We start from the raw sequence: 9,486 nt of genomic DNA, 5'->3' as shown, positions 1-9,486 counted from the left end.
TATTCCTTGTTTCTGATATTCATGGCACCATACAACACTTTACATATATTATTTTATTTTAATTTGTACCTGTTTGGTAGTTACTTATCCTTCAAGTATTTTAGAGGTAAAGTAAATCGACCAACAGCATGCATCAAGTATACTCTTAACCTTAGCCTTCTTGAAGGTGCAGACATTTTGTTCCTTTTTATACCTACACAGTTTAGAACAATGCTCAGAACAGAGGAGTTGCTTAATAAATATTTATTGAATGAAGACATAAATGAAAGAATGTATTAATTAAAGTGAAAGAGCCAGGATTAAAATGTGGGTTTTTCAGAACTTGCAGTCTCTTCTCTTCCTCCCTTCTATCACATTCCAAAGCATTCTCACAGGGTAGGAATTGCTGTTCTGGCATGCTGATTTCCATGCTTAGCATCCTATTGGCTGTCTACCTGGCGGAGACTGTAGAGCCCAATAGGCAGCAAGCATACACCTGACAACTCTGGCTTTTGATTTTTGTTTGGAGTAGCTTCTAGCTGTTTCCTCCTAGAACGCCCTGAATTTTGCCACCTTTGAGTCTTCTATTGTAGGGGAAATAGCAAATTGGGCATTGTAGCACAGGGAAACAAGTTGGTGGTGAGGATAAATAGAAGAAAATGAAGTCTCAGCCCCAAACTTAGGGAGCCCACAAGATGACACAAACCTTTGAAACAGCATGAACATGTGGGAATCTTTTTTCTTGTGCAACTGCTGTTTATCATCAGTTTTCTCAATTTACTGAGAATTAGGGGGTGAGGGGAGAAGAGCAAACCACACAATGCAAACGAAGACATTCACATTCAGAAAAGGTGAATTTTTTTTCCAAACAGAAGATCAGACCCCAAGTGGGCAGAAATAATAAAAATAATAGTAATCCTTGTGGTTGAAGGAGAAAATATTATTTGTGCTGTTGGTCATAGATGTTATGGGAAGGAAAAGGACCCTGGCATCTACTTCCTGTCCAAGGTTTTGGCATGGAGTGGAATGTGGACATTTCTGGGAATTGGCTGAGGTTTTTTTCCCCCCGAGGCAAAATGAAAGTTAGCAGAGAAGAAAGTGCCAGGACTTGCAGCAAAGCACATGGGAGCTTGGGATTCTGGCTTAGGAAATGAATCTGTCACCGTTACAAAGGGGGTGTGAGCTGTGTAAAGGAAGGAAGAGGCTACCTGTGGGGATGGAAAGTGAATGCGCTTTGGTGCCAGGGAAAGGTGGGTTTGTATTTCTGCTTCACCACACCAAGTGTGTGTTTTGTATTTTAGAATAAGTCCATTAGTATTCCTGAGCAGAACCCATAACTGTTTATTTGGTGCTTGAGAAAAACAGTATAAAATGTGCCCTCAAACTGCCACTGTCGTTCTTGTATGGCTCACAGGTGGATTTTACTAATACTGCTTGATAGTTGTAGCTTCCAATATTTTAGAGTTATTCTTACTAAGTATACGACCTGTTCTGCTACGTTCCTGCTGTTGAAACAGTGTGCATGTCAAGACACATGAACAAGGGTTTTTTTAGTTTTACAACTTCAAAGAAATCATTATTTAAAATATTTTTCCTTGTAATTTTGGTTGCTAGACAAAAAAAAAAATCTAGACATTGTTTTAGTTGCCCATCTTGTATTACTCTTTTCTCTGACACTCTGCTTCTTCTGTATAATGGGAGATAAATAATCACTATCTTTCTTGGTATATATTCAATATTAGGTTCTAAATAATCAGTGGCAATAACAATGATGGTAATGATGATGTGGGTTCTGTGAGGCTGAAGTCTTTCAAAGGAGCAACATATTAACCTACTAACAGAAAGGACGGGCTGCTTTCTGTACAACAGAGAGAGCTTTCTTCTTCCACAGCAAAATCAGAAACAGAGTTGCTTTGAATAACCACTGTCCTGTTCATGACTTTTCAGCACAATGGTGTTGAAAAGTTTTACTCCATTTGGACAATTCCATATTTTTTGATATAACAAGTTTTTACCCCCAAAGAAAGTAACTATATATTGTTAGAATGCTACTTGATACTTTGGTTTTAGGCAAAGACACACTCACCAATACACTGACACAATTATTTTCTAATCAGATAACATCATTACATGCCCAGATATTCTGCTTTGCACACCTGAGCCAGGGAAGAAAAATGAATGGGTAGCATTTTCTAAGACTCTTTAGTCCTGCTAAGTATATACAGACAGCTCCTGACTTACAATGCATTGACTATGATTTTTTACTTTTCAATGATGTGATAGAGATATGAGATAAAATACTTTCTCTTTGTTGCATAGGACAAGGGTCTTAAGGTTTGGGCAGTTTTTAGTGTCATTTCTTGCTAGATGTTAAAATATAGCACAGTATTTTGCAGATGCAGCAATAAACAGAATGAGCTGGGAGGAACTCAACAGATAAAAATAGCCAACTTCAAAGAAGAAAACAACACATAATTGACTAAGTAGTATATATAAGCAATGGCTAAGCCTCTCTGCGGAGGTAAAACTTCGATTATGAATCCTGTCTCCTGTATTTGCTATAAGTAATAAAAACTACCTTGAGACAACCATTCTTGTGTTTGAACAGAGCAAGCACCTCAAGTGGTGAACCGCTTGAGTTTGGTAAGATCATGATGCTGGACAAAGGCCGCTCCCAGTCAACCACATGATCACAAGGATAAATAATCGTATCAGCACTGTACTTGTTGCCAGTATTGTTGGATAGTGTGTTCTGAGCACGTGTAAGGTAGGCTGGGCTAAGCTATGATGTTCAGTAGATTAGATGTATTAAATGCATTTTCTACTTATGTTACTTTCAACTGGTTTCTCAGGACATAACCCCACCATCAAGTCCAGGAGCATCTGGATATTATTACCGTTTGTTTCAAAGTAATCTTGTGTTTAGCCTTTCTCTAGCTCTAAATGTGTTTTTCTGCACTATAATCTTATTTTAAAATGCATTTTTGAGAGTGAGATAACCGTGAGCTATAGAAGTTGAAAAAATAATTTAATAAATAAGAATATACATATACCCCAAAGTATCATTCCCACTCACTTTCTCTACCACCTACCAGCCACTCTCACTTTTCTTTGTCAATGACTAAAGTAAGCTTTTACCAATTTACATTTTCTATAGACTGTATTTACTTTCAATTTACCCTCTATTATTTGAACTTGTTTTCAATAGATTGCTTTTCTCTTTGTGGAAATCACTTGGATATCTTGCTTGGATGGAGATAGAACACATTTTGGCTGGTGGAGGAGGCCAGGCAGGTTCACATTGGACTCAGGCAGATGGTAGAGGAACTGTGGAGCTGGAAAGTGTTGGGCCATTTCATTTACTAGAGTCTCGCAACAGCAGACAAACAAACTGGTAGAAAAACCACTTCTCATGGCAGCAGGTGAATGAACAACAAAACGGATCCCTGACCTGTGGTGGCGCAGTGGATAAAGCATTGACCTGGAACACTGAGGTTGTGAGTTGGAAATCCTTGGCTTGCCTGGTTAAGGCACATATGGGAGTTGATGCTTCTTGTTCCTCACTCCGCTCCTCTCTCTCCTAAATGAATAAAATCTTAAAAAAAAAAAAAATAGCAAAATGGCTCCTCTCAGTGGCAGCAAGCAATCTGCAATCCACTCAAGCAGCCAAGGCCAACGTGCTTGTGCACTAATCATGCAAAATGCAAGCGAGCTAAGCTTAACACGCTGTTTCCTACATGCATCATAGTTTTTCCCATTAGAATTCATGAAAATATTTTTTATGTAATGAATACTCAGAGCATCAAGGTTCATAAGAATGAGTTAAAGGCAGTGCCCTCAGTGGCTCCCTGATTTGTCCCTTGCTTCGACAGTGTTTGGATGGAACAGACCCAGGGTCACCCTCCTTCCAACCTCCGACCACCCTCCAACCTCTTTTCCAGTCACCTTCGGAACCACCTCAGCCAGCTTCAGCCTCGAGACCAGCCAACACCACTTTTTTTTTCTTTATAGACTGTCATTGCAGTCTGCTTAGATTTGAATCTCAGCTTCATATTTCTTTTTCTTTTCTGTTTTTTTTTTTTTTTTTTTACAGAGACAGAGAGAGTCAGAGAGAGGGATAGACAGGTACAGACAGACAGGAACAGAGTGATGAGAAGCATCAATTACCAGTTTTTCATTGCAACACCTTAGTTGTTCATTGATTGCTTTCTCATATGTGCCTTGACTGCGGGCCTTCAGCAGACCGAGTAACCCCCCCGCTCGAGCCAATGACCCTGGGTCCAAGCTGGTGAGCTTTTGCTCAAACCAGATGAGCCTGCGCCCAAGCTGGCGACCTCGGGGTCCCGAACCCGGGTCCTCGGCATCCCAGTCCAACGCTCCATCCACTGCGCCACCGCCTGGTCAGGCACCATTTTATTTTATTTTATTTTATTTTTATAACCTTAATTCCTTATTGCTGAACAATCATGAGCTCCCAAATTCATCAGAATTGTTCCACTGAAGTGGAAGCTGCCATCAGTTGCCTGATTAACCTGCATCTACGACCTCCTACACCTACCTCTCTCTGGGCTTCTGTTTCCACTGCTACAATGTGGCTCTGGAGGCCGTGGACCACTTTTTTCCATGAGTTGGCCGAGGAGAAGCACGAGGACACCAAGCGTCTCTTAAAGATGCAAAACCAGCGGGGTGACCACGTTCTCTTCCGGGACATGCTGAAGGCTTCTCAGGACGAGTGGGGTAAAGCTCAGGATGCCACAGAAGCCACCATGGCCATGGAGAAGAACCTGAACCAGTCTGTTTGGATCTGCATGTCCTGGGCTAGACCCACACAGAGCCTCATTGTTGTGACTCCCTGGAGAACCACTTCCTGGATGAGCGGTGAAACTCATCAAGAAGATGGGCCACACCTGACCAGCCCCCGCAGGCTGGCTGGCCCCCAGGCTGGGCTAGGCGAGTATATCTTTGAAAGGCTCCCCCGCAAGCACGACTGGAGCCTTCGTTGAGGGGCCCCTCTGCCTCCCTGTGTCTGGCTTTTGCCTGAGCCTCTACCTGAAACCACTAGGCATCCTTTTAACCATACTGAAGCCCTCTCCCATGCATTGAACCAAATGGAAATAATAAAGCTTTTTGCAGAAAAAAAATAAAGAGAAAAAGAATGATTTAATGTCAGTAAGTGAAGGATAGTTAAAAATATTTATGTTCTGTATGTGATTTGTTCTTTCAACTCCAAGTGCTGATAGCCTTTATGAAGGGAGGGAAGAGAAACATCATATAATCTATTGACTTTTGGACAAGACATAAAGCAACATAATAAAATTGGATATGAAGACCACACTCTTTTGGTAGTCTTCCAATCTCACTCATGTTCTAGTCTTTCTCAATCTCTTATACTGCTTCTTCCTGCTTTTCCTGACCTCTAAATGTGAGAGTCCCAGGCAGTGTTGTGCTGATAGATGTTTAACAGCTGGCTCTATACAGAGGAAAAACTCTGGTGTATGGTGTTTGCCAATTTTCATGGTACAAATATTTCCACTGTGGCTGATTTCAAGCCATTCGCATGATGTTACTGAATGGGGAGTTGGGAAGAGATGTGCTTAGTCAGCTCTCACTCGCAGGCCTGAGCCAGTTCCAGCTCACAACTGGCCCTTCAATTTAACAATCAGCCCTTTTCTTTATTTGTAGTTATTTCCTAGGAGATCTCACCAAATTCCATGGTTTTAAATATTACTCATATGTTGATGAATCCCAAATTAAATCTTATGCCCAATCTATCTAAGTTACACATATTCATATCCAACTGTCAATGTCTTCATTTGAATATCTAATAGGCATGTGAAATTTAACAAAATCAAAACAGAACTCTTGATTTTACCCGTTTGCCTCTAAAGTCCCCCACCATCTCAGTAGATGGCATCATCATTTACCTAGTTGCTCAATGCTAAACCCACAGAATCATCTTTGACTCTCTCTCAGACCCCATGTCCAACTCATTAGCAGGTCTTATTAGCTGTGCTTTTAAAATTTTTCTCAAATCACATGGTAAACACCTACCACTTTGTGTTTCTGCATTTGATCTAAGTAAGCATGACCTCTTTCATGTGGTGGCATCCCAACCTTCACTTCCTTCCTCTATAGTCAAGTCTCCACAAGCCTTTATAATGAGCCTTTATAATGGAAATCATATCCCTATGACTACTTGTTTAAAACCCTTCAAATTGCAGCATTATTTACAATAGCCAAGATATGGAAGCAACGTAGGTCTATCAATAGATGAGTAGATAAAGAAGATATGGGCTTGACCTGTGGTGGCGCAGTGGATAAAGCGTTGACCTGGAAATGCTGAGGTCGCTGGTTTGAAACCCTGGGTTTGCCTGGTCAAGGCACATATGGGAGTTGATGCTTCCAGCTCCTCCCCCCCTTCTCTCTGTCTGTCTCTTCTCTCTCTCTCTCTCTCTCTGTCTCTCCCTCTCCTCTCTAAAATGAATAAATAAAAAAGATATGGTACACACACATACAAACACACACAATGGAATATTAGGAATAAAAAGGAATGAAATCTTGCCATTTGTGACAACATAGATGAACCTAGAGGGTGCTACACTAAGTGAAATAAGTCACACAGAGAATGAGAAGTACCATATGATTTTACTTATATGTGGAATCTGAAACCAATAAAATAAGTGAATACGTAAAATAAGAAAGAAACAGATCCATAGATATTGAGAATAAGCTGATGGTTGCCAAAGACAAGGGGCTGCTTGGGGAAATGGGTGCAAAAATACAGTGAAGCAAAAAATAAAAGGTTGAAAGGATGAAAACCATATTCCATGCAGATGTTGGCTATCTTAATATTGGACAAAGTAGACTTCAACACAAGGAATATTATCAGAGAAAAAGTTGGTTATTTTTAAATAATAGTCATTTCAACAACAAGACATAACAATCCTAAATTATATGCTCCTGATGACAGATCTTCAGAATATATGAAGTAAAATTGGCAGAAATCTAACAGCCCTGTGTCAGTAAATTGATACAACTAAATAAAAGTCAAGGAGAATTTAGATCAGAACAGCTGTAAAACCAACTTGGTTTTACGGCCATTTGTAGAACCCTATACATAACAACTGTAGGAAATACTTTTTTTTTTTTGAGTACACATAGAACATTCACCAAACTAGACCATATTCTTGATCATAAAAACAATTTTTTTAAAAAAATTAAAATATATAGAATATATGCTTTAAGCACACACTGATCATTTTAAAATAGAAAATATTGACAAAAACATAGGTAGAAAATCTCTCAATTTAATTTATAAGTCAGTAATGCACTCCTAAATAATCCATGGGTCCAAAAGAAATCACAAGTGATATTGGAAGCTATTTCTAAGTGAAAGATAAACGGAAAAAAAAAAAAAAGGCAGCCAGTGGTAAAGCTTCAGGTAGAGCTGCTGTTTTTCAGTATCCTGGATCATTATCTTTAAAAACTTCAAGGGAACAAAAAATGCACAACTGAGTGGAACAACAAATGCTTTCGTTTCTCCTCCCCTCTCTCTCCTTTCCTCTTTCTGTCTCTCTAAAAATAAAAAGTAAGCCCTGGCCAGATAGCTCAGTTTTGTTCATTTGTCCCGGAGTAGGGAGGTTGCTAGTTTGATTCCCGGGTCAGGGCAGATACAGGAGCAGTTCCATGTTACTCTGTCAAAAATAGGACAAAACAAACCCCCAAAACTTCAAAGGAAGTGGCCCAGAATTAGAAACCCAGAATTAGAAAATGAATAAATAACCCCCCACAATTAGCTTCCCATCATATTCAAAATAAAATTCAAACTTGGACCCTCCCACAAGGCTCTACTACAGGGCATGCGGCCCCCTGAGCCCATTTATCCGGCCCCCGCAGCACTTCCGGAAGGGACACCTCTTTCATTGGTGGTCAGTGAGAGGAGCATAGTTCCCATTGAAATACTGGTCAGTTTGTTGATTTAAATTTACTTGTTCTTTATTTTAAATACTGTATTTGTTCCCGTTTTGTTTTTTTACTTTAAAATAAGATATATGCAGTGTGAATAGAAATTTGTTCATAGTTTATTTCATAGTCCGGCCCTCCAGCGGTCTGAGGGACAGTGAACTGGGCCCCTGTGTAAAAAGTTTGAGGACCCCTGCCCTACTATTTCACCTGGCCCTGGCTACCTCTTCAATTTCAGCTCTTCCCACTCTGCCATTTGCTTACACTGTTCTTGCTGCAATGGTCTGCTTGCTATTGTCAAGAGAGCAAGCATGTAACAACTCTGGCTATTTGCATTTCTGTACTCTTTTGCATGGAAATCTCTCTCCAGAGCCCTATTCCCTAACTTCACATAGTCAGTTCACTTCATGGAGGTTCTTACTCAAATGTTACCTCATTTTTCCCCAAAAATCAATATACAGCTTTTACTGCATCTTTAAAATACCGCAAATAGGCCCCGGTGGTTAGCTCAGTCACTTACAGCATCATCCTGATACTCCAAGGTAGGGGGTTCTATCCCTTGTCAGGGCACATATGGGAACTGACAAAAGAATGCATAACTGAGTGGAACAATGAATAAATACTTCTCTCTCTCTCTCTGCCTTCCTCTCTCTGTCTCACTAAAATCAGTCAATAAAAAAAATTTTTTTTAAATAAAATAAAACATTGCATATAAGTCTGAGAAATCATTTGGCTTCTTGCTGTTTCTATAGCTGGACAACTTAGATCTTAGTCATCAACTTGCTGAGCTGTTCCTTTTTCAGAAGCATAGATATCACCCCCCCCCCCCAATTTTCTGATAGCCTTGTTTTTAACTGTTGTGGCTTGCTGAATCAAAGCAGCTGAATTTGATACAAATTCAACGTCATTTCCTTCAAGAATCAACTCATCTTTCTGGGCTCGAGATACTGAACAAGCAACGCCTAACCTCATCTAAACCCTGCATATGTATTTTTCGCCCAAGAAATTTGATTTCAACAAGAGGACCATTCTCCTGAATAATGACATTGATAGGGAAGTGAGTGTATACAGGCCTCATCCTATAACAGAAGCCCAGTGTAACACCCTTGACCACATTCTGTACAGGACTGCAGACAGCGTGAACCGTGACCAGTTCCTTTCTGTCTCTCCACCATTCACCAGTCTGGAGCCTCTTCTTTTTCTTTCCAAAGAGACTGAGTTGTACAGTGATGTGACTGAAGTCCCTCCACAGGGTGCCTCTGGGGCCCTTCACAGATAACTATGCGTCGCTTCAGAGTGATGGCAATATTTTCTGGGATGGTCTTCATCCTCATAGTAGATGCAGCAAAGAGTCGAACGTGACCTGACCAGGTGGTGGCGCAGTGGATAGAGCATCGGACTGGGACACGGAGGACCCAGGTTTGAAACTCCGAGCTCACCAGCTTGAGCGTGGGGCCCCTGACTTGAGCATGGGATCATAGACATGACCCCATCCATGGTTGCTGGCTTGAAGCCCAAGGTTGCTGGCTTGAGCAAGGAGTCACT

The 9,486-nt window shown here is 40.6% G+C and overlaps 2 pseudogenes; one reads left to right on the top strand and one right to left on the bottom strand.

Moving 5' to 3' along the window:
- Positions 1-4,445: 4,445 nt before the first annotated feature.
- Positions 4,446-4,982, top strand: LOC136391337 (ferritin light chain pseudogene; annotated as a pseudogene).
- Positions 4,983-8,666: 3,684 nt separating this feature from the next.
- On the bottom strand, positions 8,667-9,275 carry LOC136391336 (large ribosomal subunit protein uL6 pseudogene; annotated as a pseudogene).
- Positions 9,276-9,486: the final 211 nt, after the last annotated feature.

This window comes from Saccopteryx leptura, chromosome 2 (genome assembly GCF_036850995.1).
Source record: "Saccopteryx leptura isolate mSacLep1 chromosome 2, mSacLep1_pri_phased_curated, whole genome shotgun sequence".
Classification (NCBI taxonomy): domain Eukaryota; kingdom Metazoa; phylum Chordata; class Mammalia; order Chiroptera; family Emballonuridae; genus Saccopteryx; species Saccopteryx leptura.
This window is presented reverse-complemented; position numbering and strand designations above follow the sequence as displayed.